General features: G+C 44.9%; 1 pseudogene; it reads left to right on the forward strand.

Annotated features, from left to right (window-relative positions):
- Nucleotides 1-20,546: 20,546 nt before the first annotated feature.
- LOC113900508 lies at nucleotides 20,547-21,912 on the forward strand (annotated as a pseudogene).
- Nucleotides 21,913-24,738: the final 2,826 nt, after the last annotated feature.

Consider the following 24,738-nt stretch of genomic DNA (forward strand, 5'->3'; position numbering starts at 1 on the left):
GCAACAGCATGTACCAAAAAGCAAATGAGATTAATTAACAAGAAATTAGTTCAAAGCAGGCCGGTGTTGAAAGCACCCCTGGTGGATGGCAGAAGCAAATAACAGATTTTCTCCAGAGGAAGAACTTCAACCCCAGTCTCCTAGGATTTTCACAGATAAAGGCTTGAGAAACAGGAGCAGGTGGAGAAGAGGATCCAAACATAGATCTAAGTGGAGTTCCCAAAAACAATAAAACAGAAAATGGAAGCGGCAATATCTGAAGAACACAGGCTGAAAACTTTCCAGATTTGGAATTGCAACAAACCCGAAGTAGGGTAATAAAGATAAATCCACATGTTGACACACAGCTGTAGTGAAATTGATTTCATAGTTGCAATAGTTGCGTAGTTGCAATCTATGCATATGCAAGGAGTTGCAAGGAGCAACCAGAGAAGAAACTCAGACCATAGGCCCTTTACCGGCTCAGCAGCAACAGCAGGAGCCAGAATGGGAGGGGTGCTCCCTCTAAAAGGCTAAGAATCGAGAACGGTCTATCCTGTGAAAACATCTTTTGAGAACACAGGCAAAGGAAAAATATTCTCAGACAATAGTCAGGAGAGATCCCCACCAACAGAACCTCCCTAAATAATCTTCTTGTCTTTGAGAAATCCATCCTCATTCTCAGAGAACAGTTCTCCATCACAACACTGGTCCTGAGAAGCATCACAAGCGATTTCTACAGAAGTCAGTCCCCTCCCACCTCCTCCCCTCCCACGACCCATCTCCTGCTGGTTCCCATGTGCTCAGAGCTCCCTGGATGGGTCAGGTCCTTTTCTCCTCTTCCTTCGCTTCTCCTGTTGCTGAACTATATGAGGAGCTCCTGACAAGTTGTTCTTTGCCTTTCCCAAGTGGGCCCTCTGCACCAGATGTTAGAAATTAGATTTCATCCAGACATCAGCAAATCCGAGGCGCCTCCTGGGCTCCCAGCAAGGCAAGACCAGGGGGTCCCACTCAGGTGGCACAAGAAAGAGAAGACTAATGACCTTTACTTTCCAACCAGCCCGATATTCGTCCCCATGCACAGCAGGTCAATTTGCTCATCACCATTTGGTGTCTGGGTGACACTAGGAGCAGCGACAGGTAAAGAGAAGGGAAGCTGTGGGGAAAACACCAGGAGGCATAATTAAAACAGAGCGCTAATAACTCTGCCCATCAAAGCCCCTTTCTCTGCGGCTCTGAGCACAGCGCATGAAACAGAGCTGCCAGCTGGAGAGCAGCAGGCACGGCTGAGCCAGAGCTGGCCTGGCCTCCAGGCCGTGAGCACGGATGCCGCTCCCTGCCCTCCTCACAGCTCAACTGCTTAGGTAGCCCATGGACCAGTGTGCCAGTGTGTTAAGTATCGCACGAAGCCAAACTCTGGGCTGGTCCTCAGTCCCCGCCCCAGGAGGTGCTGAAGGCACTCTGCACCAAGACTGAATCCCTCAGCATCCTGGAAGGTTGTGCAGGGAGGACTGGACTCGCCTGGGGGTCTTGACCATCCTCGAAGGCAACGCTGACCTCAGGATGAAGGACGGTCATCCATACGCCAACAAGGCAGGCAAACCTGGAATGTCTGAGTGATTTTATGATTCCTGATCACACCACCATTCCATTGTCCTTCACAGAGAGTGAAAGCTCAGGCATGATGCCTAGGCCATGTGATTCTTAGAAATGACTTGGTGAGGTAGAGATCAGCATCTCTACTTTATAAATGAAGGATGCTCAGGGGAGAAGTTGGAGGACCAAGGCCCTGTGGCTGGTAAGCTCAGAGGCCTAGTCCTTCTGTGCACAGTCAGAGCTTTATCCCACAGTGATGATGCTCCGAGCCTGAGGTGTTATATGTCCGTATAAAATAGTATTAGTTGGTGTTTGCCAAGTGCTTCCTGGGTTTACCCGCATTAACCCATCTAATCCTCACAGTTGCCCCAGGGAGTAGGTACTATTTTTATTCTTATTCTACAAATTAGAAAGCTAAGGCCCAGAGAGGTTGTTTCTTGCCCAAAGTCATAGGGTTGGTAGATTGGCTGGGATCAAACCCTCCAGAGCCTTTGTTCTTAATTCCCTTTACACATGTATTTTTTCACTCTCCTTTACTTTCTCCACCACTCCAGCATCCCTCTGCTCTCTCTTTCCTTCGGTCTCTAAACAAGGGCCTGGTAAGTACTGAAATGATAAATCAATAGAAGGAAAAGATGAACTGCTTTTTCTTTCATCCCTAGTGCAGATTCAATGGGTCTTTGGCTGGTGTTTCTGAGGAGGGAGGCATCAGCATTAAGGCAGCTGCATCCTGAAGCCAACAATCCGAGTCATCCCAGGCACTTTGTGACTGTGGACGGAGAGAACCCTTGGCTGGCTGGGACCTAACCCAGGGCTAGGCAGTGTCAGCCAGGGCTGGGACTGATGAACTGCAGTTCCATCCCTGTGACCCGACCCAGGGCACAGCGTCCCAGGCTGGCATCCACAAATATGCCCAGGTGCAGAACCCCTGCGGACTTCCCCTGACCTGGACCAGGTTCTGCTCTGGAAAGGCCGATGGAGCAGGCCTGTCCATGCTCTCCTCATCACACCTCCCCAGAAAGCAGATGTGCAAGTCAGGCAGCCAGCAGAAGAGGTGAGTGCCCTGCTGCTGTCACACGCAAGGTCTGTTACACCGCAGAGCACTGGAGCTTTGCTTGTGCCTGGCCGGTCCTCAGCAGCCTGCCTTTGTCATCCGTGTCGCCGGCTGTGTCGCTGCCACAGCTTTATTAGGCTGCAGTGACACCTTGTAATTGCTCCTTTGTTTAGGCCCATTGACTGGACCATATGTCTTAGGAATCTTTGCCAGTAGATCTATCGTATAGTAATTACCTCTGCTTTGGATTCTGCAAACACTGCCAGGCCATTCATGGGTAGAAAAGGTATCTTCAGTGACAAAGATACAGAGGAAGGGACAGGTCCAGACTTGGTAGGCCCTAAAGTTTATAGAATTATGAGGGCCCTCTTCAAGAAAAAGAATACCACATTATGAATATGAAATTTCTCAGCCCTTGTAGGCGACCACTGGAAGCGAGGGTACCGATGATTCAGGTTTATTAAATTCCCAGCAAGAGTGTGTCTTGTGTCGGGTGATTGACAGATGCGTGCAAGCAGGGTTGCCATTTGAGTAGAATTTGCTATGGCTTGTTTTGGTTCCTGCTCATGAAAACTGGCCTTCCTCTTTACCACTCAGCAAAGAAGAAGAAAGTGGAGAACAAAGGAGATGCAACTTCCAATTCCACTTTACTAAAGAGAAAAGCCAAGGCATTCATAGGTTGTTCCAGTCAACAGAACACATGGCAAAGAGTTAGAGTGGAGAAAACAGAGATATCCAGAAAAGGACATGGGGGGTCTTGCTTCTAAGACTCAGGAAGAGATGAATCAACATTGTTTTGGAGGCAACGGGGGAATGGGTGAAGTAATGAACAAAAATATCTGTCACTCATCCCACTAACCACTCTCACTGCTGTAAGTAGGCAGGTAGGTTCGTTCCTAAGCTGGCTATTTTCTCTTCTCACCTCAGCCCCTAATGGACTTCCCTGGTGGCTCAGATGGTAAAGAATCTGCCTGCACAAAAAAAAAAAAAGAATCTGCCTGCAATGCAGGAGACCCAGGTTCAGTTCCTGGGTTGGGAAGATACCCTGGAGAAGGAAATGGCAATATACTCCAGTATTCTTGCCTGGAGAATTCCATGGACAGAGGAGCCTGGCAGGCTATAGTCCATCGGGTTACAAAGAGTCAGACATGAGTGACTAAGTCTTCAACCCCTAACACTAGTTCCATCAACTTTCTGCCATCTCTACCCTGCTGTTTGCCCAGAGGCTACCCCTCAGGCTGCAGCACCCAGGCTCCCTTGCCCTCTGGTCCACAGTTGGTCTTGGCCAATGGGAAGCACCTGTAGATCAGAAGGTGAGAAGAGAGAGAGCCTAGGATATTCCTTCCCTGTTCTCTCCTTGCGTCAGTCCCATGGTTCCAGCAGGGGCTGAGCAGTCATTCTTCCCTGACCACAGCTCTTACAGGCCTAGAGATGGTGAGGGCTTCCCACTATTAGTGGTTCTTGGAAGCCTCAACATGCAAGGATGGCTAGCTTGTCCCACAGGCCTCTAATGAAAGGAAGGCATGAAGAAAGGAGGAAAGAGAAAGGGACACATGAACAGGGAAACAGGCAGAGAGCAAGACAGAGAAAGAGAGAAACATACTTGAAATGATGAAAGAACGCTTTTCCTTTGCTAAACCCAGGCTGCCCTTTCCAGGCAGGATTTCTGAAAGATATTTGAAACAGAACCTAATATAAAAGGTTGACGACTTGTAAAAGCAGCAGGGATTCATTCCCATAGGGAGAGAAAGGGGAGGAGATGACCATGTGGTCTGGAAAGGAGGCCTGTTATTTTGAAGTTGGAAGTGATGGTAAGAATGGCCCTTGGACAGGAACATTTCTGTCAACCCTTCAGAAACTGATCAGGAGTAAATAATAAAGCAAAGGACCCACTTCCCTTTGGCTGCCAAGGGGTCAGAACAATCTGGGCCAGAAGAGCCCATGAAGCCTGAGATCATGACCACCTGAACTCCAGAGAGTCACAGACCTTGAAGAAGTGCAGTAACTCCATTTCCTTTCCTGTGAGTTGGGACAGATGATGCCTGCACCACCCAGGGAGGCAGCATGAACGAAAGACTCAACAAATGTCATGCAGAATGAGCGTGCAGCACCACGTCAGAGCTAGGTTTGTTTTTATTTGTAATTTGGTGATTTATGCCCCCCCAAAAGATTAAGCATTCTAATTTTACCAGCATGTTGGAGATGATAACAGTGAGAGTCCCAGCAAGAAGCAGAATTCCACGAGGACACGCTTATAAAGAGCCTTCTTAAAGATGTGAACAGGGCCAAGGGAAACCTCAGGCATGCTGAGGCACCCAGAAGCCGCTACCACCTCTAGGCTTCTGACCAGAGCCCCGTGAGAGACACCCCCATGGACCAAGGGCCACTCCAGGTCACTGAGCAAGGAACTCAGCTCTACTGCCAAAATCCCAGAGGATAGGCAGTAGAAAATGCCACCACACAACTTTTCTTGTTATTCCTCCTTAAACCCTCTTTGGAAGTAGGTGAAGGTATCTCTTATAAATCAACCATTTTAATGGATAAACATTAGGCTATTTATCATGAAACATAAAAAAACAACAACAACAAAACAAAATTTGGTAAATTTTATCCCAGAATAATTTGTCTAGTCTTCTGTAAATAACCAACATTTTGGTTTATTAAAGAATATAAACTCAATTAAAGACTTTGGTGTCATTTTAAATCGATGGCTAGATAAATAAGTCTTATAAGAAGCCATGGCCCACAGCTCTCCCACTGACCATCAGCTCTTGCCTTTAGTGGTGGGTCCATCTGCCCACTGACCACTACCCTAACATCTGTTCCGTATATTAGTCCTTATTCAGCTTTTAAGAAAGGAGGCCCAGTGATCCAACTAGTGGTCAGGTTGCTGAGTGAGCTAAAATATTGGGTAGAAGCTTGTGACTCCCCTATTTATAAGCTTTCTTTTATCCACTTCACTAGCTTTCTCTCACTACACATGCCCTTATAGTAGTTTAGTTACTAAGTTGTGCCTAACTCTTTTGTGACCTCAGGGACTGCAGCCCACCTGTCTCCTCTGTGCATGGGATTTCCAAGGCAAGAATACTGGAGTGAGTTGCCATTCCCTTCTCCAGGGGAATCTTCCCAACCCAGGGATCAAACCTGCATCTCCTGCATTGGCAGGAAGATTGTTCACTGTTGAGCCACCAGGGAAGACCACTCATGACCTTGCTACTGCTTAAAAAAGACTCAACTGTATTTCACCAAGGAAATTTTATGCAAGCCAAAGCCCTTCTCGTTGGCCTATGGGTACCTGCGGCCTGTCTGTGCACCAAGCTTTTTCCATAAGGAATTGATTCCCAAGAACTGCATCTAAAAAATAACTTGCTATTGATTATCTTCCTGTGTTAGAGAAGAACCAAAAGACATCAAAATCTTATGGCCAAGAGACATAAAATGAGCAGATGCTCTTTGCTCTGGGTCATTACTTTCTTCAGCCTGCTTAAGGATTCTGTAAATTACCAAAAATAAGTGATGCAAAGACAAAGTAAGGTTGGGGAGTAAAGCTAACCATAAAAGGGCTACTCTACCCAGCACACCCCTGATCTGTCAGTCTCTTCACAATTCCATGCCTTGAGTAGGATACCTGACCAAACACCTTTCTCTAGGCTTAAATTCTATACCTGCTTTGGAGGTCAGATGATGAAAATTAAAGGGAAAATAATCGGATAAGCTCTATTTGAGTTACAAAATTTCAGAGATGGGCTTTCTTGGCCTAATCAGTATAAAAAAATACTTTATTATGAAGCATCTTTTACTCTGTATCCAAAAATGCCTTTCAGAGCAAATTTATTTGTGATTTGGGCATTTTAAGAGTTTCATCCAGAAAAGACACTGAAGCCTTTAGTAGAGATTTGAAATAAACTAGAAGTTCAACAAATAAATAAACGGAGAAGGCAATGGCACCCCACTCCAGTACTCTTGCCTGGAAAATCCCATGGATGGAGGAGCCTGGTGGGTTATAGTCCATGGGGTCGCTAAGAGTCAGACACGACTGAGCAACTTCACTTTCACCTTTCACTTTCATGCATTGGAGAAGGAAATGGCAACCCACTCCAGTGTTCTTGCCTGGAGAATCCCAGGGACGGGGGAGCCTGGTGGGCTGCTGTCTCTGGGGTCGCACAGAGTCAGACATGACTGAAGCAACTTAGCAGCAGTAGCAGCAGCAGCAGTTCAACAAGGGGCATAGATATAGTCCTTCCAAAGAGGATCTAAACAAATCCAGCTGCCTCAGCCTCAGGATGTCTTGCATGGGAACACACCCTGACTACCAGTTGGTTTCCCATCCTCTGCCATGGCTTGGCTTATCTTCTCTCTGGCTTGCACTTCACTCATCCGAATTGCCCTCTGTCTTCCAGTGCAGGTCATTCAGACCCCATGAAACTTCAGGATAGTTAGGAACTGCCCTACTGATGTTTTTCTCAGGAAACAGAAAACCAAGACATCTGCTGCAAATGAGGGGATGAAACCTAGAAGTAGTGATGGGGTAGAGTGTTTGAGGAGGGTGATAAAGTTTAAATGAGTCATTATGGAACCAAACCGAAGAGGTTCAGGGGGTAAGGGTTGACATCTATAATGCATAAGGATGACACCATGATGGACTTTCACATGCATTGCTAAGCAGCAGGACTTGAAGAACTGGTGGTTGGATTTATCTAGAGTTGGGATTGTCAGGGTGCTAACTGTCAGTGGAGGACTGTCAGCTCAGGAGGCAGGGAGGGTAACGAGAATAGTCTTAGTGGAGTGACTGATGAAAAACATAATAGTAGCAAAGAAGAGAAACTCAGAAAGCACTGATGCCAGGAAGCCTGGCAGAGCTAGGAACTGGAGAGCTTGAAGGATGGAAGAGCGTGTCTGGTGGGACTGGCGATATGGGGAGAAATAGGGAAAAGACCCAGAGAAGGCGATGGCACTCCCACCCCAGTACTCTTGCCTGGAAAATCCCACAGACGGAGGAGCCTGTGGGGCTGCCGTCTATGGGGTCGCACAGAGTCGGACACGACTGAAGCAACTTAGCAGCAGGGAAAAAACCAAGAGTGGAAATTCCAAATTTAAGGCAGGATGAAGGGAGAGGGAGGCAGGTAACCTGGTTCAGGGTGCGGCTGTGGCAATTAGTGGACAAGGTAGAGGGGAAGAGAGGAGTGAGGGGTCTGGACTGAACTGTTAGATGACCTGTCCTTGTGGATCTTGAGGTCAATTAGCCTAATGTCAGAAATCTTGCCACAGAACATGGAGCTGCTAACAGCAGTGCTGTAATCAGAGCCCAAGCCTCCAGGATACCTATTATTTTTTTTTTTTTAGGAAGGTTTTATTTTTTTATTATATCAGATGACTCAAGTGCTAAGAATCCACCTGCCAATGCAAGAGACTCAGGTTTGATCCCCGGGTCTAGAAGATCCTTTGGAGGAGGAAATGGCAACCCGCTCTACTATTCTTGCCAGGATAATCCCGTGGACAGAGGACCCTGGTGGGCTATAGTCCATGGGTGGCAAAGAGTCAGACATGACTGAGCACAAGCACAGAACATTTATTTATGTATTTTGGCCTTGTTGCATGGCATGTGGGATTTCAGTTCCCCAGTTAGGAATCAAACCCACATCCCCTGCAATGGAAGCCCAGAGTCTTAGGCAGAGACTGCCAGGAAGTCCTTTAGCCACCATTTTTCACGTGTTTTCCTTTAGTAAAAAACTGCCCACCCCTCCTGGTAACCACCATGCAGCTCACGACAAAGAAAGCTTCATGAAGCCTCACTTAGATCTCTGATTCCAACTGTTGCGATGACAGCTCCTTCCCTGTTCAGGAAAATCCTGGGGTTGAGAATCCTGGCCCCCATCAACCTCCTCATGCTGGCACTCCGTCCTTAAAGTGCCTGCCTTGAGGCTGGCGTGGGAAAAAAAAAAGATAAAATGGACAAAAATATAAAGAAGGGTGAGGTTCTCAGTTATTTTCTCCTAGTTTAGGTCTTGGCTCCTCTACAGGCCTGTGTCTGAGCTGGAGATGTCATAAGTACGAGCCCTCAGGTAGATTAGCTCCTCTCTTTTCACCTCCTGGTCTTCTTTTGGTTAAGGGAAGAGCTATTACTTGATTACTCAAAACTAATTTTCTTCTACAACTGTTTCTCTTGCTTTTGCCTGACCTATAAACAATTCCATATGAAAATGTGCTTCTTGCATCCTTGCCATGCCTTCCCCAAAGCAATATGGGGTCAGAAACTAAGCATTCAGTTTAGTTCCAAGATAGAACTTTTGGCGTCCAATCATGGTCCAAGGTTTTGGTGCATATTCAAAAGTCAATACCACCATCACAAACCAAATAGGAAGAATTGGAACAGTGTTTTTTTTCCAAAATGGAAAAAAAAAAAAGCTAGAAGGAAGGGAAACTGCCATCTTTGTAAATTACCCTACCTCCCGAGGCTTTTGTTTTCTCGTGCACTGAAACATCTGAGGTGTCTTTCAGCTTTAAACATCTATATGTAAATAAATAAATAGCTTTTATGGACCCCTAAAGAAATTTGTTCACAGAGAAAAAGAAAAAGTCTGGTTTGGCTTGATTTTTTTCCTTGGAAACACTGATAGAAATCCTGCACCAGTGTTGTTCCTCTTCACATCTTTTTTTCTTGTTATTCCTTGCCTCTCATATCTCAGCAGAGAGCTTATCTTCACTCTATTTCCAAAATCTTCCATATTACCCTCGTGGTGTCTTTGTAACTCTATTCACCGTATTGAAGTTTGGGATACAGTTTTCTTGAAAGATAACACCCACAGCTAAATTCTTATAAAAGACTGTCGCTTGGGTTTGAAGAGTAGAAATGAGTTGGCAGTAAAGATAAGGGCCTCCTTTCACGTTAAAACTGAAGAGTTCTGAAATCTTTAAGAAGCCCAATTATTAACTGCATACTTCGCCGACAATGCCAAAATAGATTCGTTATACTTTACAGTAAAGAAATGACACCTTTAGCAAAAGGCAGGGACAAAAATTCCATTTAATCATCATTTATACAAGAACTTGGAGTCCCAGCATGACATATCCCTTATCGCTTCAAATATTACGTCATTTATTCCCAGCTTAGTTCAATCCCCTTGTGCTGAATGTCTTCCTTTACTGAAATTGATCTTTGTTAATACCAGGCATAATGTGTTCTCCATCTCTTAAAGGAAACCAATGGATTCCTGCCATGACAGGAGATAACTGGAAATCTATATACTCCGGACACCAATTCCCCATCAATACACTGAAATGTCTTTTCTTTAAAAATAACAGCCCTGCATGAATTTGATCACTTTCCCAAATTAGTGTAATTGATGCACCCTGAGGCCTTAATGATTCAGAAAGTGCATACTCGAGGGATATTTAAATAGCTGTTTTGTAGGAAGATAAAATGTGTGCCAATTTCACTGAATACACATTCCCAGAGTTTAGGTAATGCTCAGAGCTTGACCAAGGGCTGGTCAATGCGTCAGGAAGGTTGCCCTTAAATAACACAGAGGGCAAATGGTTTTGTATGCACATGATCATGCTTCTTCTGGGCCTTCAGTGAAAGATGCAAAATTATTACAGTAGAAATTATTAAACCAGTTGCTTCTAAAACTGAGAGGAACCTCAGTTTTTGAGCCTGTGAAAATTTTTGGTGACTGCAACCATGAAATTAAAAGATACTTGCTCCTTGGAAGAAAAGCTATGACAAACCTAGACAGTGTACTGAAAAAAAGAGACATCACTTTCCCGACAAAGGTCAATATAGTCAAAGCTATGGTTTTTCTAGTAGGCATGTACTAATGTGAGAGTTGGACCATAAAGAAGGCTGAGCACCAAAGAACTGATGCTTTCAAACTGTGGTGTGGGAGAAAACTCTTGAGAGTCCCTTGGACTTCGAGGAGATCAAACCTGTCAATCCTAAAGGAATATTCATTGGAAGGACTGATGCTGAAGCTGAAACTCTAGTACTTTAGTCATCTGAAGCAAAGAGCCGACTCATTAGAAAAGACCCTGATGCTGGGAAAGATTGAGGGCAAGAGGAGAAGACAGAGGATGAGATGTTTGGATGGCATCACGGACTCAAAGGACATGCATTTAAGCAAACTCTGGAAGATAGTGAAGGACAGAAAAGCCTGGTGTGCTGCAGTCCATGGGATCACAATCAGACATGACTTAGTGACTGAACAACAATAATAATTTCTACTTCCCAGGGGCTATTTGCTGATGCTGAATCTAAATGAGGTGCCAAGGCATTCTTAGATCTTCAAAACAGCTCCTAGGATCTCTGGATATGTCAGCAAATTTGGAAAACTCAGCAGTGGCCACAGGACTGGAAAAGGCCAGTTTTCATTCCAATTCCAAAGAAAGGAAATGCCAAAGAATGCTCAAACTACCACACAATTGCACTCATCTCACACGCTAGTAAAGTAATGCTCAAAATTCTCCAAGCCAGGCTTCAGCAATATGTGAACCATGAACTTCCAGATATTCAAGCTGGTTTTAGAAAAGGCAGAGGAACCAGAGATCATATTGCCAACACCCACTGGATCATGGAAAAAGCAAGAGAGTTCCAGGAAAACATTTATTTCTGCTTTATTGACTATGCCAAAGCCTTTGACTGTGTGGATCACAATAAACTGTGATCTTAAAATTCTGAAAGAGATGCGAACACCAGACCACCTGACCTGCATCTTGAGAAACCTGTATGCAGGTCAGGAAGCAACAGTTAGAACTGGACATGGAACAACAGACTGGTTCCAAATAGGAAAAGGAGTAAAGGCTGTATATTGTCACCCTGCTTATTTAACTTATATGCAAAGTACATCATGAGAAACGCTGGGCTGGAAGAAGCACAAGCTGGAATCAAGATTGCCGGGAGAAATGTCAAAAACCTCAGATATGCAGATGACACCATCCTTATGGCAGAAAGTGAAGAACTAAAGAGCCTCTTAATGAAAGTGAAGGAAGAGAGTGAAAAAGTTGGCTTAAAGCTCAACATTCAAAAAACTAAGATCATGGCATCTGGTCCCATCACTTCATGGGAAATAGATGGGGAAACAGTGGAAACAGTGGCTGACTTTATTTTTTTGGGCTCCAAAATCAGATGGTGATTGCAGCCATGAAATTAAAAGACGCTTACTCCTTGGAAGGAAAGTTATGACCAACCTAGACAGCATATTAAAAAGCAGAGACATTACTTTGACAACAAAGGTCTGTCTAGTCAAGGCTTTGGTTTTTCCAGTAGTCATGTATGGATGTGAGAGTTGGACTGTGATGAAAGCTGAGCGCAAAAGAATTGATGCTTTTGAACTGTGGTGTTGGAGAAGACTCTTGAGAGTCCCTTGGACTGCAAGGAGATCCAACAAATCCATCCTAAAGGAAATCAGTCCTGGGTGTTCATTGGAAGGACTGATGTTGAATCTGAATCTCCAATACTTTGGCCACCTGATGTGAAGAGCTGATTCATTGGAAAAGACCCTGATGCTGGGAAGGATTAGGGGCAGGAGGAGAAGGGGATGACAGGAGATGAGATGGTTGGATGGCATCACGGACTCAATGGACATGAGTTTGGTTGGACTCCGGGAGTTGGGGATGGACAGGGAGGCCTGCCGTGCTGTGGTTCATGGGGTCACAAAGAGTTGGACACAACTGAGTGACTGAACTGAACTGAATCTGTGAAACTTCTCCCTACACATATCCTCACTTTCTCTGGGCAGGATTGCTGCTCATGGAGGCTATTCTGGGAATATTGAATACATGAATGAATAAAATCCTCCACCAACATCTTACAGGTATGCTCCAGCTGCATATTAGCTAGTAGGAACTGGCTGCATACTCTCAGCTAAAAGGCAGCAAGTATACTTCTACTCATCATTTCTAAGCCCTTGGCAGATATAAATAATCAGTCACAGCATTCTTCCCAAATATGACCTTCAAAATATTTCTCAAGACAATGTTCCAGGCAGCCACTGTGTTTAGAGTTGACATCAGAGATAAAATCCATTTGAAATCTCCAAGGCTATCCATATCATGGCCAGGGTGTAAAGTCTCCCCATGAACTTATGTTTGAATCACTGGTTCATCATAGCTGGCACCATGGATAGTCAGGACTGCCGTCTGACTAAGGGCAGACCGTGCTTTTTGCCAAAGGGCCCTGCATAGGGACTTCTTATTTGGTTTACTTCTGCCTGGCAGTCTTTGACCCTGCCCACCCTACTTTTCTTCGCAAGTGAAGAAGCCCATTGTCTTCCACCTGCAGTCTCTAGCCTTCCTGATCTTGGCCCAAAACTCCTACCCCTACCCCCAGAAGTTAAGCAGGTTAATAACAAGCCCTTCTCTTGTTCTTCGCTTGTGTGTCAATAATTCCTTCTGTGTAGCTTCTGACCTCATGTGGCCTCTGACACCTTGCTCCCTGCTGATCAGAATCTTGCCTGAATCCTTAATCCTCTGACACCTGCATGTCTGTTCCCAGTGTCCTGGATATTTGCCTATAGCTCTCATGACCCCTGGAAGCATCAGGCACATCATGCTGGATGCTTCTCAAGACTTTACTGGGGAAAGAGCCAACATTTATTGCCTGCTTTTTTTGGTGCCAGCTCCTTTAAATCCATTACCTAATTTAATTTTCAAAACAAAGTCAAGAGGTTGATACAGCACCATTGTAACCTGTATGGGGGAGTGAGAGGGAACCGGAGATTTAGAGACATTAAATAACATGCATGAGGTCACAGGGCTGGTAGATGGCAGAGCTGGGATTTAAGATCTGACCCTAGAATCTGGACATCACCTGTTCACTTCACTGCCTCCCAAATTGATGTATACAGGGCTGGACGCTTGGGGGTCCCACATTATAGGGAAGGTAACTCTCCTACTCTTCCTTCCCCACCACCTCTAACTCAGGCTCAACTTGTCAATACAGGCTCATGTGACTCACGTGAGGAGAGGGATAAAAAGCAGACTTCTTTGGGTATAAGAAACCCAACACAGTGATTTGTGGCATGGGGCCTGATAATTAACTAAGTAGGATCCTTTGCAATGAGACAATCTCACTTGTTTTTATTGCCTCATTAAAGTGTGAGTATTAAGCAAAATAAGAATATAAATCTTACTGGAGGATGCTGACGTTTACAACAGTATACGCCCAGCTCAGTTCTCGATAGAGAACAGTCTTTATTGAAGGCCGTAAACATTTCTGCATGCTGGGGGGAAATACTACCACTAAAGTAGCTCTGGTTTAGTCATTTGGTAAATGAATAGACAAGTCCCAGCAGGATTCTTGGGAGGCAGTCATTAAGACCACCATATCCATGAGCAGCATCTTGTACATTTCTCCCTGGAGGTGCTCTGGCATGTGGGACAAGGTATCCTCATTTGAGGGGACTGTTCTGCACACTGCACGACATTGTCTGTCTCAGAACAGACCCTTTCCTTGTCCAAATACTTCAGTGCACTTCCTAAAGAACTCATACAGGTGGTACCGCCACCTATGTGGAGTACCAGGACAGGAATCAGGAATCCAAGGGTAAGTTTTCCCTTCCTCAAGCCCCAGTTGTTCCCTCTATATACAGAGGAGAGTGCCAGTTACTTCTGGCTTAACCTGTGATTGTTCAGAACAACAGAAGAAGAGAAAGCAGTTGGGAGAAGAATAGAGTGGTTAAGATTGTCAAAGGATATTTTTTCACAAAAGGTAAAATCATGACCCTTACACAAATATAAAATGAACATATGTCATTATTAATGATGAAGCTAGTCAGATGTTGCAACTAGTTCAGAGGAGGATTGAAGAAAACACATATAGATCATCAAGAATGCTGAGATATAACCAAATCACTTTACAACTGAAACTAACACAACATTGTAAACCAACTATATTTCAATAAAAATTTCAAAAAGAATGCTGAAATAAATACAGAAAGATACAAAGGTATTGTAGGGCAGCGATCAATTGCCTCTCTGCTGGACACAGTTTGCATTTCTATGGGCAAGAATCACTTGCATTACTACCAGTATTCCACATCTTGACAGGGTTGTAAAATAGCTTTAGACGAAGAAAGATGAATCAGAAGGGTGGTATAAGCAGGACACCCAGCAATCAATTTTGTCTGTTTCCAAAGTCTTTCACACATTTTTCCTGACAAGATGGTTAGATGTAATGGATGGCCCTAAGCAGGGACTCTGTGTCCTGCCCCTACTCCTAACTAAGCCAAAGGTGGGGCAACATAAACACCAGAAGATTTGGGGACCCGGGAGGTAGATAGCATATATGCTAGGATTCTCTCTTGTTCCCTGGAAGGAGACAAGGAACACCAATGTTTTCTCATAAGCTATAGCAGGAAAGATGCAGAGATGGTATAGAAATGGCTTTATAGGATCTCTTCACACAGAATAAAATGCCAACTCCTTATCATGGCCTATCAGATCTGGTCATGCCCCACCTCTCTCCAATCTCTCTTCCTTCTGCATACTCTGGCTAGTCTAGCCTCTTTCTGTTCACCATACAGGACAAATTCATCCCTATCTTGGAGACTTTGTGCTTTTGCTTCCTCCTATTGAAAATGGAAGGACTGATGCTGAGGCTGAAACTCCAATACTTTGGCCACCTCATGGGAAGAGTTGACTCATTGGAAAAGACCTGGATGCTGGGAGGGATTGGGGTCAGGAAGAAAAGGGGACGACAGAGGATAAGATGGCTGGGTGGCATCACCGACTCGACGCACATGAGTTTTGGTGAACTCCGGGAGTTGGTGATGGACAGGAAGGCCTGGTGTGCTGTGATTTACGGGATTGCAAGGAGTCGGACACGACTGAGCAACTGAACTGAACTGAACTGATTGAAAATCTACTTCTCCAGATTTTCACAAGGTTGTTTCTTTCTCATCATTCTGTTCCAACTCAAATGCCATGCTTAGAAAGACCTGCCCCCCTCCTGGCTCCCTTCACAGTACCCTCATCTCACCTCTTTTCATTTATTTTGTTTTCTTGTCTATTACCTGGCTTCCCTTTCTAGAATTATAATTTCTCAGAGCAGGACTCTTGGACTTGGGGACTGCCCATCCTGGTACCTGGATTATGGTGATGCTCCATGAATACTCTCAGATCACCTAGGTGCTCAGGCAGCCTAGCTGAGGCAGCCTGCTGTTCTCTCTTGCGGCTGAGAGTAGCACAGGTGTGATACTTGGATCTGGCCTCCTAACTGGGACCAGATGTCCTTAATGGATTTAGGATGAATTGTAATTGCTAAGAAGCAAGAAGGAGGGTGGGCATTTTAGGAACTAACAGCTTGGCTAGGCACCTCCATGGCCCAGTTTCTGATACCTCAAAATTATGGTAGCCCTTTAGGAATAGAGCTCATGCCAAGAAAAGTGAGGGAAGGAAATAACCTTGAAGTAACTGAGCTGATCTTGAATTGGTGAGATTGTGTTTTCTGATACCATGTAGAATGAAACTCAAGACAGTTAAAGAAAAATCTTAAAATTATGTTTTGGACATCTGAGATGTATGGCCTGAAATTATTTTACTTTCTGCATAAACAATTCTCTGGGCTAACCATCAAATGTTGACCTCACATGAATGTTGCATATTAATGTGTATAAAAGGCCACCAGGGTCAGAGGAGAAGGTTGCCATTTTGCTTTCACTAACCTACGCAGTTGTTCTCTGCCATCTTGAACTGAATATTCTGTGTCTTACCATATTTATTTGCCTTGTCAGTATAACAAGGGCCGTGGAGGGAAGGAGGGCTTCCATGGTGGCTCAGTGGTAAAGAGTCTGCCTGTGATGCAGGAGACATGGGTTCGATCCCTGGGTCAGGAAGATCGCCTGGAGGAGGGCATGGCAACCCACTCCAGCAACCCCCTCCAGTATTCTTGCCTGGAGTATTCCATGGGCAGAGGAGCCTGGTGGGCTACCATCTATAGCATTGCAAAGAGTTGGACATGACTAAAGTGACTGAGCATGCATGTACATGGAGGGACGGAGGTGGGTGAAGGAGAGAAAATAGGGCATCCCTAATGATTGCTAAAGGAACTCTGAGGACATCAACTCATGCTTTCAACACACATTAATTAAATGCTTGCATGTGTCAGGCTCTATTTCAGGTACTTGAGACACAGCAGAGAACAAAATAGATGATCAGCTCTGTCCTTGTGAATCTTATATTCTAGCAGAGGAAGAGGATAATAAATGATAAGTAAGTAATAAACAAGTAAACTGCATTGCAGGTTAGAAAGAGGTGAGTGCTTAGAAAAGGAAAAAAGTAGATCAGGATGCAAAGGATCAGGAGTGGGTGGCAGAGGGTAGAGCAGGCAGAGATATTAAATAAGGAGCAGGAGAGACCTTATCTGAGTAAAGACTGAAGGAAGGGAGGAAGGGCCCTGAGCATCAGGTTGAGGGAACAACTAGATGAATAGCCTTGCATGCTGCTGTTTGTTTAAAGACAAGGACAAGGAGAAGGCCAATGTGCCCAGAGCCAGTTGTCGGGGGACAGTGGGGGTAGTGGAGTCAGGGAGTTAATAGGGACTGGATCATGAAGGATTTTATAGGCTTTCACTCTGAATGAAATGGGAGATACATTCATTTCCTGTGGCTGCTGTATAGCAAACGACCACAAACTTGATAACTGAAAACATCAGAAATTTATTTTCTCACAGTTCCAGTCAAAGCGTCAGCATGGCTGCGCTCCCCGAAGCTCTAGGGAAGGATGTGCTCCTTGCCTCGTCCAGTCCCGGGGCTACATCGCTCCAGTCTTTGCCTTGTGGGCCATATTACTTTCTCTTTTGCTTGCTGGCAAATCTTTCTCTGCTTCCCTCTTATAAGAACACATGTGATTATATTTAGGACTTGCCTAGATAAGACAGGATCATCTCTCCATCTCAAGATCCTTAATTATATCAACAAAGGCTCTCCCCTTTTCCAAATAAGACTCTCACAGGTTGCTGAGATTAGGGCGTGGGTATTCTTTGGGGGACCATTTTGCAGTGAACCACAGGGATCATTGTGGGGTTTTGAGCAAACCTAATCTGATTTCCCTTTTCAAAACACAAAGGGATCCCTTTTGGTAGTGAGGGACAGTCTTGAAGCAGCAGGAAGGCTTAGGATAATTCAAGTGAGATGCCCTTAATAATTCAAGGGTGGTAGCAGTAGAGATAGTAAGAAACGATCAGTTTGTGACTATATTTTTAAAAGTAGAAATAATGGAATCCACTAAAAAAATTAGAAACCAAGGATAAAAGAAAGACAGGTGTCAAAGGTGACTTCAAAGTTTGCCACCTGGTTAACTAGAAAAATGGAGTTGCTGTTGACTGAGACGGTTCAGGGCTTCCAGTGGAGCAGGCTTGAATGAGAAGAACGACAGTGCATTTGGACAAGTTAAGTCTGAGGCAGAGATGCAGAGTAGGCAGTTACATATGATAGCGTGGAGTTCAGAACTCAGGACTGGGATGGAGATCTGTAGACGGTATTTAAAGCCAAAAGGCATGATGAGATCATCCAGGAAATGAAGTCAGAGAGAAAAGAAAAGAAGTTGGAGCCCCAGGGCCTACTAACCCTGAAAAGGTGGGGAGAAGAGGATGAATCAGAAAAGACTGAGGAAGAAACGCAAGAGCATGGGGTTCTGGAAGCCACGTGAAGAAAGCATAGCAAGGAGAGAGGATTCACTCACGTCAAATGATGCTCATAGGTCAAGTAAAATAAGGACTGTGGTTTTCTTCAGATTCAGCCATTTGGAGGTCATCTGTGATCTTAACAAGATGAATTTTATGGGATGAGTTTAGGAGAGACAGGAGGAAAGAACTGAGGATAGCTAGTAGCTACATCTCTCCAGGGAATTTTGTTGCAGAGAAATGGGATGGTTGCTGGTCGGGGAAAGAAGAGTACAGAAAAAAAGGTGAAGTGCTGTTTGTGCTGTTTAGGACTTTTAAATTTTTATATGGGAGCCATAACTGCATGCTTACACGCTCAGGGGAATGACTCAGTAGAGAGGGAACATTGATGACGCAGAAGAGAAAAAGATAGATTATTAGAAGAGTGTCCTTGGAAAGAAAAAAGGAGATGGATGTTCATCTGAGCTAATGTACACAGAGGCAGAGTATATACGAGATGCTGGTCCAGGTAGATGTGGTGGTGAGGATCTGTAGAAATTCTCTTCTGATGACATCACTTTCTCAGAAAATTGCAAATGAGGTCATCTGTCAAGAGCAAGGATAGAGAAGGGGCTGTGGGGAGTTTGAGAGTCATTTCGGAGGATGAAAGAGTGTATGGGGGTGGAAGTGGTCTCCTTTTTAGCGAGCATGTGTTGTATGGATCTCTGTTAATGAATTTGGTGTCTGGAGAAGACTAATATTACCAAATACTGCAGCCATATCTCTGTTGAGGATGACGGAACATGAGGCTTTAGGGAAGGCAGAGTTTGAGAAGCTTAGACTTGGTAGGCCAAGTTATACAAGTCCTTTTTGCATAAAACTTTCAAGTCTGGTGGGAGATTTGGTGAAGGAGAGCTTGAGGCTAGAATGGCATCTGGAACAAAGGTCTGCTCTGATCTCAGAAGCTGGGGGAAAAGGAGCAGTCTTAAAAAGAAATGAGGCCATGGACCCGCCCGAGGTCAAAGAGAGTCAGCACATGCTGTGGCCTTTTTTGGATAGATGACCTAGACCACAGGCCAGGATAGCTGCTTAGCCTCAAATGCTCTCTGACCCAGTACTGGGGGCTTCCTTCTAAATCACCTGACAGAAATGACCATGAACTGAAAGGTCCAAGCCAACATCTGGGAGCTCAAAAGGGCTATGACCACTTAGGGGCTGGGACAAATATTCAGAGCCATAGTCTCCCCAGTGAGGGGAAGCAAGAGCAGTGGGCAATGCAGTGGAATAGAGACGATGGCAGTGAGTCATATGACTCATCTAGGGTGAGGCTGCCCACCCCCCAACAAGCTGGGTCACTAGCCTTCTGACAAGAAGGCAATCAGCTCAGGTCCCAGACTTTCATCCTGTAACTTGTTCTTTAGAGAAGAGACTTCTGCCAAGTGGCCTAGCCTCGAGCAAGTTGGCCAACTTTATTCAGGGTTTTGGCTAGCCCTTCCCAGCACTGGGAGGAAATGGGAGAGACTGAAGAATGTGGATTAAGCACCTCCAGCTGCTGACATGTTGCTGACAGTGGCAGATAAGATGGGATGAGTGGCATGCGCTGAATGCAAGCTCTAATAGCACTCGACTCGACTGCATTCAGCAAGCTGGAGTTCGGGGTACTTGAAATTATTTATTTAGATCCATCAGCCCTGTTTGGGAAGCCTGATTAGTGTCAGCAGACGCCTGTGAGGAGCCCAGGGAACCACAGAGTAAATGTGTCAGGGCTCACAGTTGCCTAGCCCACGCGCTGCCGCCCCTGCTCCAGGCAGTTCTGAATGCACTTCCTGCTCTTCCTCCTGACTGTGGAAGAGTGAAAGGGGACTGTCATAGTGATCCAGGCAACTCTCGAACAATCCAAAGGCCAGGTTTGTTATTAATTCCTGAACTTCCCAAAGGAGGGAAATACATAATTCTTTATGAACATCTAAAATGGAGGCTGGAGGGACTTACCTGGTGGTCCAGCGTTTAAGATTTTGCCTTCCAGTGCAAGGAGTGTGGGTTTGATCCCTGGTTGGGGAGCTAAGATCCTACATGTCTCTCTGCTGAAAAACTAGAACATAAACAACAGAAACAATATTATAATAAATTCAATAAAGACTTTAAAAATGGTCCACATTGATTTAAAATAAAATGGAGGTCAGAGCAAAGAACAGCAGCACTCTGACACAGCAGAGCCTCGGTGAGTAGGGAAAGCAATCATGATGCTGGGAGTGGGCCACTAGCCCTCAGACCTCGGGCAGGACCCGTTACCTCTCTGATCCGCACGTTCTCATGTGTGAATTAAGAGATCAGATCTAGGATGAGCCCTGGGAGACGCTGGCTGTTCGGTTTTCCGAGGAGCGGCTGCTACTGGTGGCCTTTTTGCAGATATATTGTTGTCACTGAACACTGGCCCTAGAGAAGCTCAGCCATCAATATGTCCAAGTACAAACTGATTATGTTAAGACATGAAGAGGGTGCCTGGAATAAAGAGAACTGCTTTTGTAGCTGGGTGGATCAGAAACTCAACAGTGATGGACTGCAGGAAGCGCGGAACTGTGGGAAGCAACTCAAAGCACTAAACTTTGAGTTTGATCTCGTGTTCACATCCATCCTGAACCAGTCTATCCACACAGCCTGGCTGATCCTGGAAGAGCTGGGGCAGGAGTGGGTTCCTGTGGAGAGCTCCTGGCATCTCAACGAGCGTCACTACGGAGCCTTGATCAGTCTCAACAGGGAGCAGATGGCATTGAATCATGGCGAGGAGCAGGTGAGGCTGTGGAGAAGGAGCTACAACGTGACCCCTCCTCCCATCGAGGAGTCCCATCCTTACTACCATGAAATCTACAACGACCGGAAATATAAAGTGTGTGATGTGCCTTTGGATCAGCTGCCACGATCCGAGAGCTTAAAGGATGTTCTGGAGAGACTCCTTCCCTATTGGAATGAGAGGATTGCTCCTGAAGTATTGCGTGGTAAAACCGTTCTGATATCTGCTCATGGAAATAGCTGCCGGGCACTCCTGAAATATCTGGAAGGTATCTCGGATGAAGAAATTATCAACATTACTCTTCCTACTGGGGTCCCCATTCTCCTGGAACTGGACGAGAACCTGCATACTGTTGGGCCTCACCAGTTCCTGGGCGACCAAGAGGCTATCCAAGCAGCCATTAAGAAAGTTGACGATCAAGGAAAAGTGAAACAAGCTGACAAATAAAGTTTTTCCCATGTGCTGGCTAGGAATAGCTGCAGAAGGAATGGCATGCGGTGTGTTATGAGTGCTCATCTCCCACACCCCCCTTTTTTTTTCTGTCTTCCCACCTGATTTTTCCAGATCTAGGCTGTGGGGTAGAGTTTGTAGAGGTAATTAGGTCTTAACGTTGGCCCAGTTAAAGGCTTTAGGATGCACATAGCCTTATGTGCTAACCCCTGCCAGCCTCCTTTTAATTAGTCACTAAGTTAATCACCAGTGGGGCTTAATCAATGTCCTAAGTTTCTGAGATGGAAAAGCAACAAGTGAAGCTTAAGTTCAAGGTCGTCCTCATTCAGTAAATCAGTATTGAGTCACTATTGACAGACCTTCACTTCAATAAGACGTTTGTATTTATAGAAAATTTCTGGGATGATAATAAAGGATATTAGATAAAAAAAAAAAAAGAGAGATCAGATCTAATCAGTGTCTTTTCTTTCCCCTTTCCTTTTCCTTTCTTTTTTTCTCCCTTCCTTCTTTCCTTTTTCCTTTCCTTCATTTCAACATGGAACTGTTTTCTCAAATAAAGAAGATAATTTCAGTGGCCTTACACTTTTCCTTGGTTCTTGTTCCTAGCTTTTTTGGTGAAATTATCATTCACATAGTGATGGATGGATAATCCATGGTATAGTCCAGGGGTCAGTTACCTTTTCCTATAAAGGTTTATATACTTTAGGCTTTGTGGGCCAGTTGGCCAAGTGAAAAAGCGGCAATAGATGGTAGGTAAACCAATAGGTACTGTGCTCCAATAAAGCTTTATGTACAAGGACAGGGGGCAGGCCAGACGTGGCCCACGTGCTACTGCTTGCTCACCCTTGGGATAGCTCTGTCAGCAGTCTCCTCCATTCTAGAGCCCTGATGAGAACTCCAAATCGAGTGAGGAAGACACTGAGAGAAAGGAACTGGATCACTTCAATTCTCTACCCCTAACTCTCAAGGCATTCGCCTCACATCCTAGATTAATAACAGATGTTCACAAATATATATGCTCCAGAGTGAATGTTTTTTATTTAGAAACAAATTGCTCTACATTCATGAAGGGAAGAAAGGGGAAAGACCAAAAACCAAATTGTTGTTGACTCACCTGATGAGCAAATTGGCAAACCACTCACCTCTGTCCTACAGGGCCCATGATGAGTCCAGAGCTGAGTCCTGGAATCTACAGATCCTGCCATCTTCTCCCACCACAACAGAACTCCACACAGTGCCCCTCTGCATTTACATAGGGCTTACGGAATAATATGTCAGGTTGTTAATTACATAATGAGTCTGCCTATGTGAGAGGAGAGATTCTAATGAAATCCTCATGTGTACAGTATTTTATAGAAATAAAAAAATACCTACTGGACTATTTGTTCAATCCTCATTTTCTGAGCATTAATCCTCCCCACTTCTAGGAATCACATCCTGAATGACAGGAGCTCAAGGAGGGCCCACAGCCACCCCTTTCCTGCCTCAGGGGCCCAAGTATTTGCTGCTTTCTGGACCTAAGTGTCTCTTCCTCCATCTCCCTTGTTAATTCCTATTTATCTCCCAGATCTCAGTTTACATAGCATTTCCTAAGAAGTACATTCCTGTGTCCTCCAATATAAACCAGTTCCCTCTATTATCCTCTCAGTATTCTATGCTTCTCCTTCATCATATTTATCATAAGTGTATTACATTTTTATTTGTTGTCTTTTGGTTTAATGTACGTCTTCCCTAGAAGAATTTAGGGTAAGGACAGGGGGACCTTATGTATTTTGTACAAACTCTATCCCCGACATCACACACTGTGCAGGGAGTTGGCACTTAGTTGACATTTGTTGAATGAATGACTATCCTTTGTGCTGCCGGTTAAAGAAAAGGCTGAAATCTTTCCAGTGGGCCCGAGTCCAAGCACACTGTCCACCCTGCAACTTGAACTGAACTCCTGTTATGAACTAAATGTTTGTGCTTCTTTAAAATTCATTTGTTGAAATCCTAACCCCCTCAGGGTGATGGTATAAAGAGGCAGGCCTTTGGGAAGTGATTAGGTCATGAGCAGGGAGCCCTCATGAACAGGATTCATGCCCTTATGAAGGAAACTCCAGAGATACCCCTTACTCCCTACTGCCTACTGAGGGCACAGTAAGAGGCTGCAATCTGCAACCCGGAGGAGGGCCCTCGCCAGAACACAACAGAGCTGACGCCATGATCTCTAACTTCCAGTCTCCAGAATGGTGAGAAATAAACTTTGTTGTTTATAAGTCACCTCATTTGTGGTATTGTGTTACAGCAGCCTGAGCTAAGGCAAGTTTTCAGTAACCGCACAGAGGTCTATTCACAGGATATAAGTGGGCACTTATATAAGTAGTATTTACACAAGTACTTATATAAGTAGTACTCTGGGCACTACACTGGCAAGGAAAAAAGGAAAAAGAGGTGGGAAGGGGGAAGTGGGATGAAAGATCAACAGAGCACAGCATCCGGATTTCTGAAGTCTTAAAAGAAGCTTTAGAACTCCAAGCCAGTGGGGGCTTGTGCTTGTGCCATGCAAGGTTTCTTCTCCCTTAAGGAGAACTATCTATACCTTGACACTTTCCAAACTCGTGGTAACCCTACTGCTGTCTCCACTCCTCAGCACCCCCAAAACATCAAGTTACTTGGTCCACACTTGACTGTGACCAAATAAAATCCCTTCCTTGAGACACCCATTAGAAACCAAGAGAGAGATTCAGCCCCTCCTACACACAAATTGGATGACCATGATCTATGGGTAAGAAAAGCAGAAGAAATCTGTCTTCAGATAAAGAAGGGAAGGCCTAAGGAGAGGTGGATAGACAGCCGTGATGGTTCCAGTCTTTGATTACAGCCCTTTTACGAAGGGTGTGCATGCTCAGTCACTCGATCATGTACAACTCTTTAAGACCCCATGGACTGTAGCCCTGCAGGCTCCTCTGTGCATAGGCTTTTCCAGGCAAGAATACTGGAGTGGGTTGCTGTGACTTCCTCCAGGAGATCTTCCCGACTCAAGGATGGAACCCCACATCTCTTTTGTCTTCTGCATTGGCAGGCAGATTCTTTACCACTCTGCCACCTGGAAAGCCCTTTCATGAAGTCCAGCTGCAAATCCACCTTCAGGTGGTTTGAAAAATCTACGTTTTTGATTAGGCAAGTTACCTCCTGAAAAATGAACTCTAGGTAAATATAACGATTTCACATAGTCCATCCTGTTGGACCCTCATGACAGCACAGCAGGGGAAGTACTGTTACTCCCACTTT

This window comes from Bos indicus x Bos taurus, chromosome 10 (assembly GCF_003369695.1).
Source record: "Bos indicus x Bos taurus breed Angus x Brahman F1 hybrid chromosome 10, Bos_hybrid_MaternalHap_v2.0, whole genome shotgun sequence".
NCBI lineage: Eukaryota > Metazoa > Chordata > Mammalia > Artiodactyla > Bovidae > Bos > Bos indicus x Bos taurus.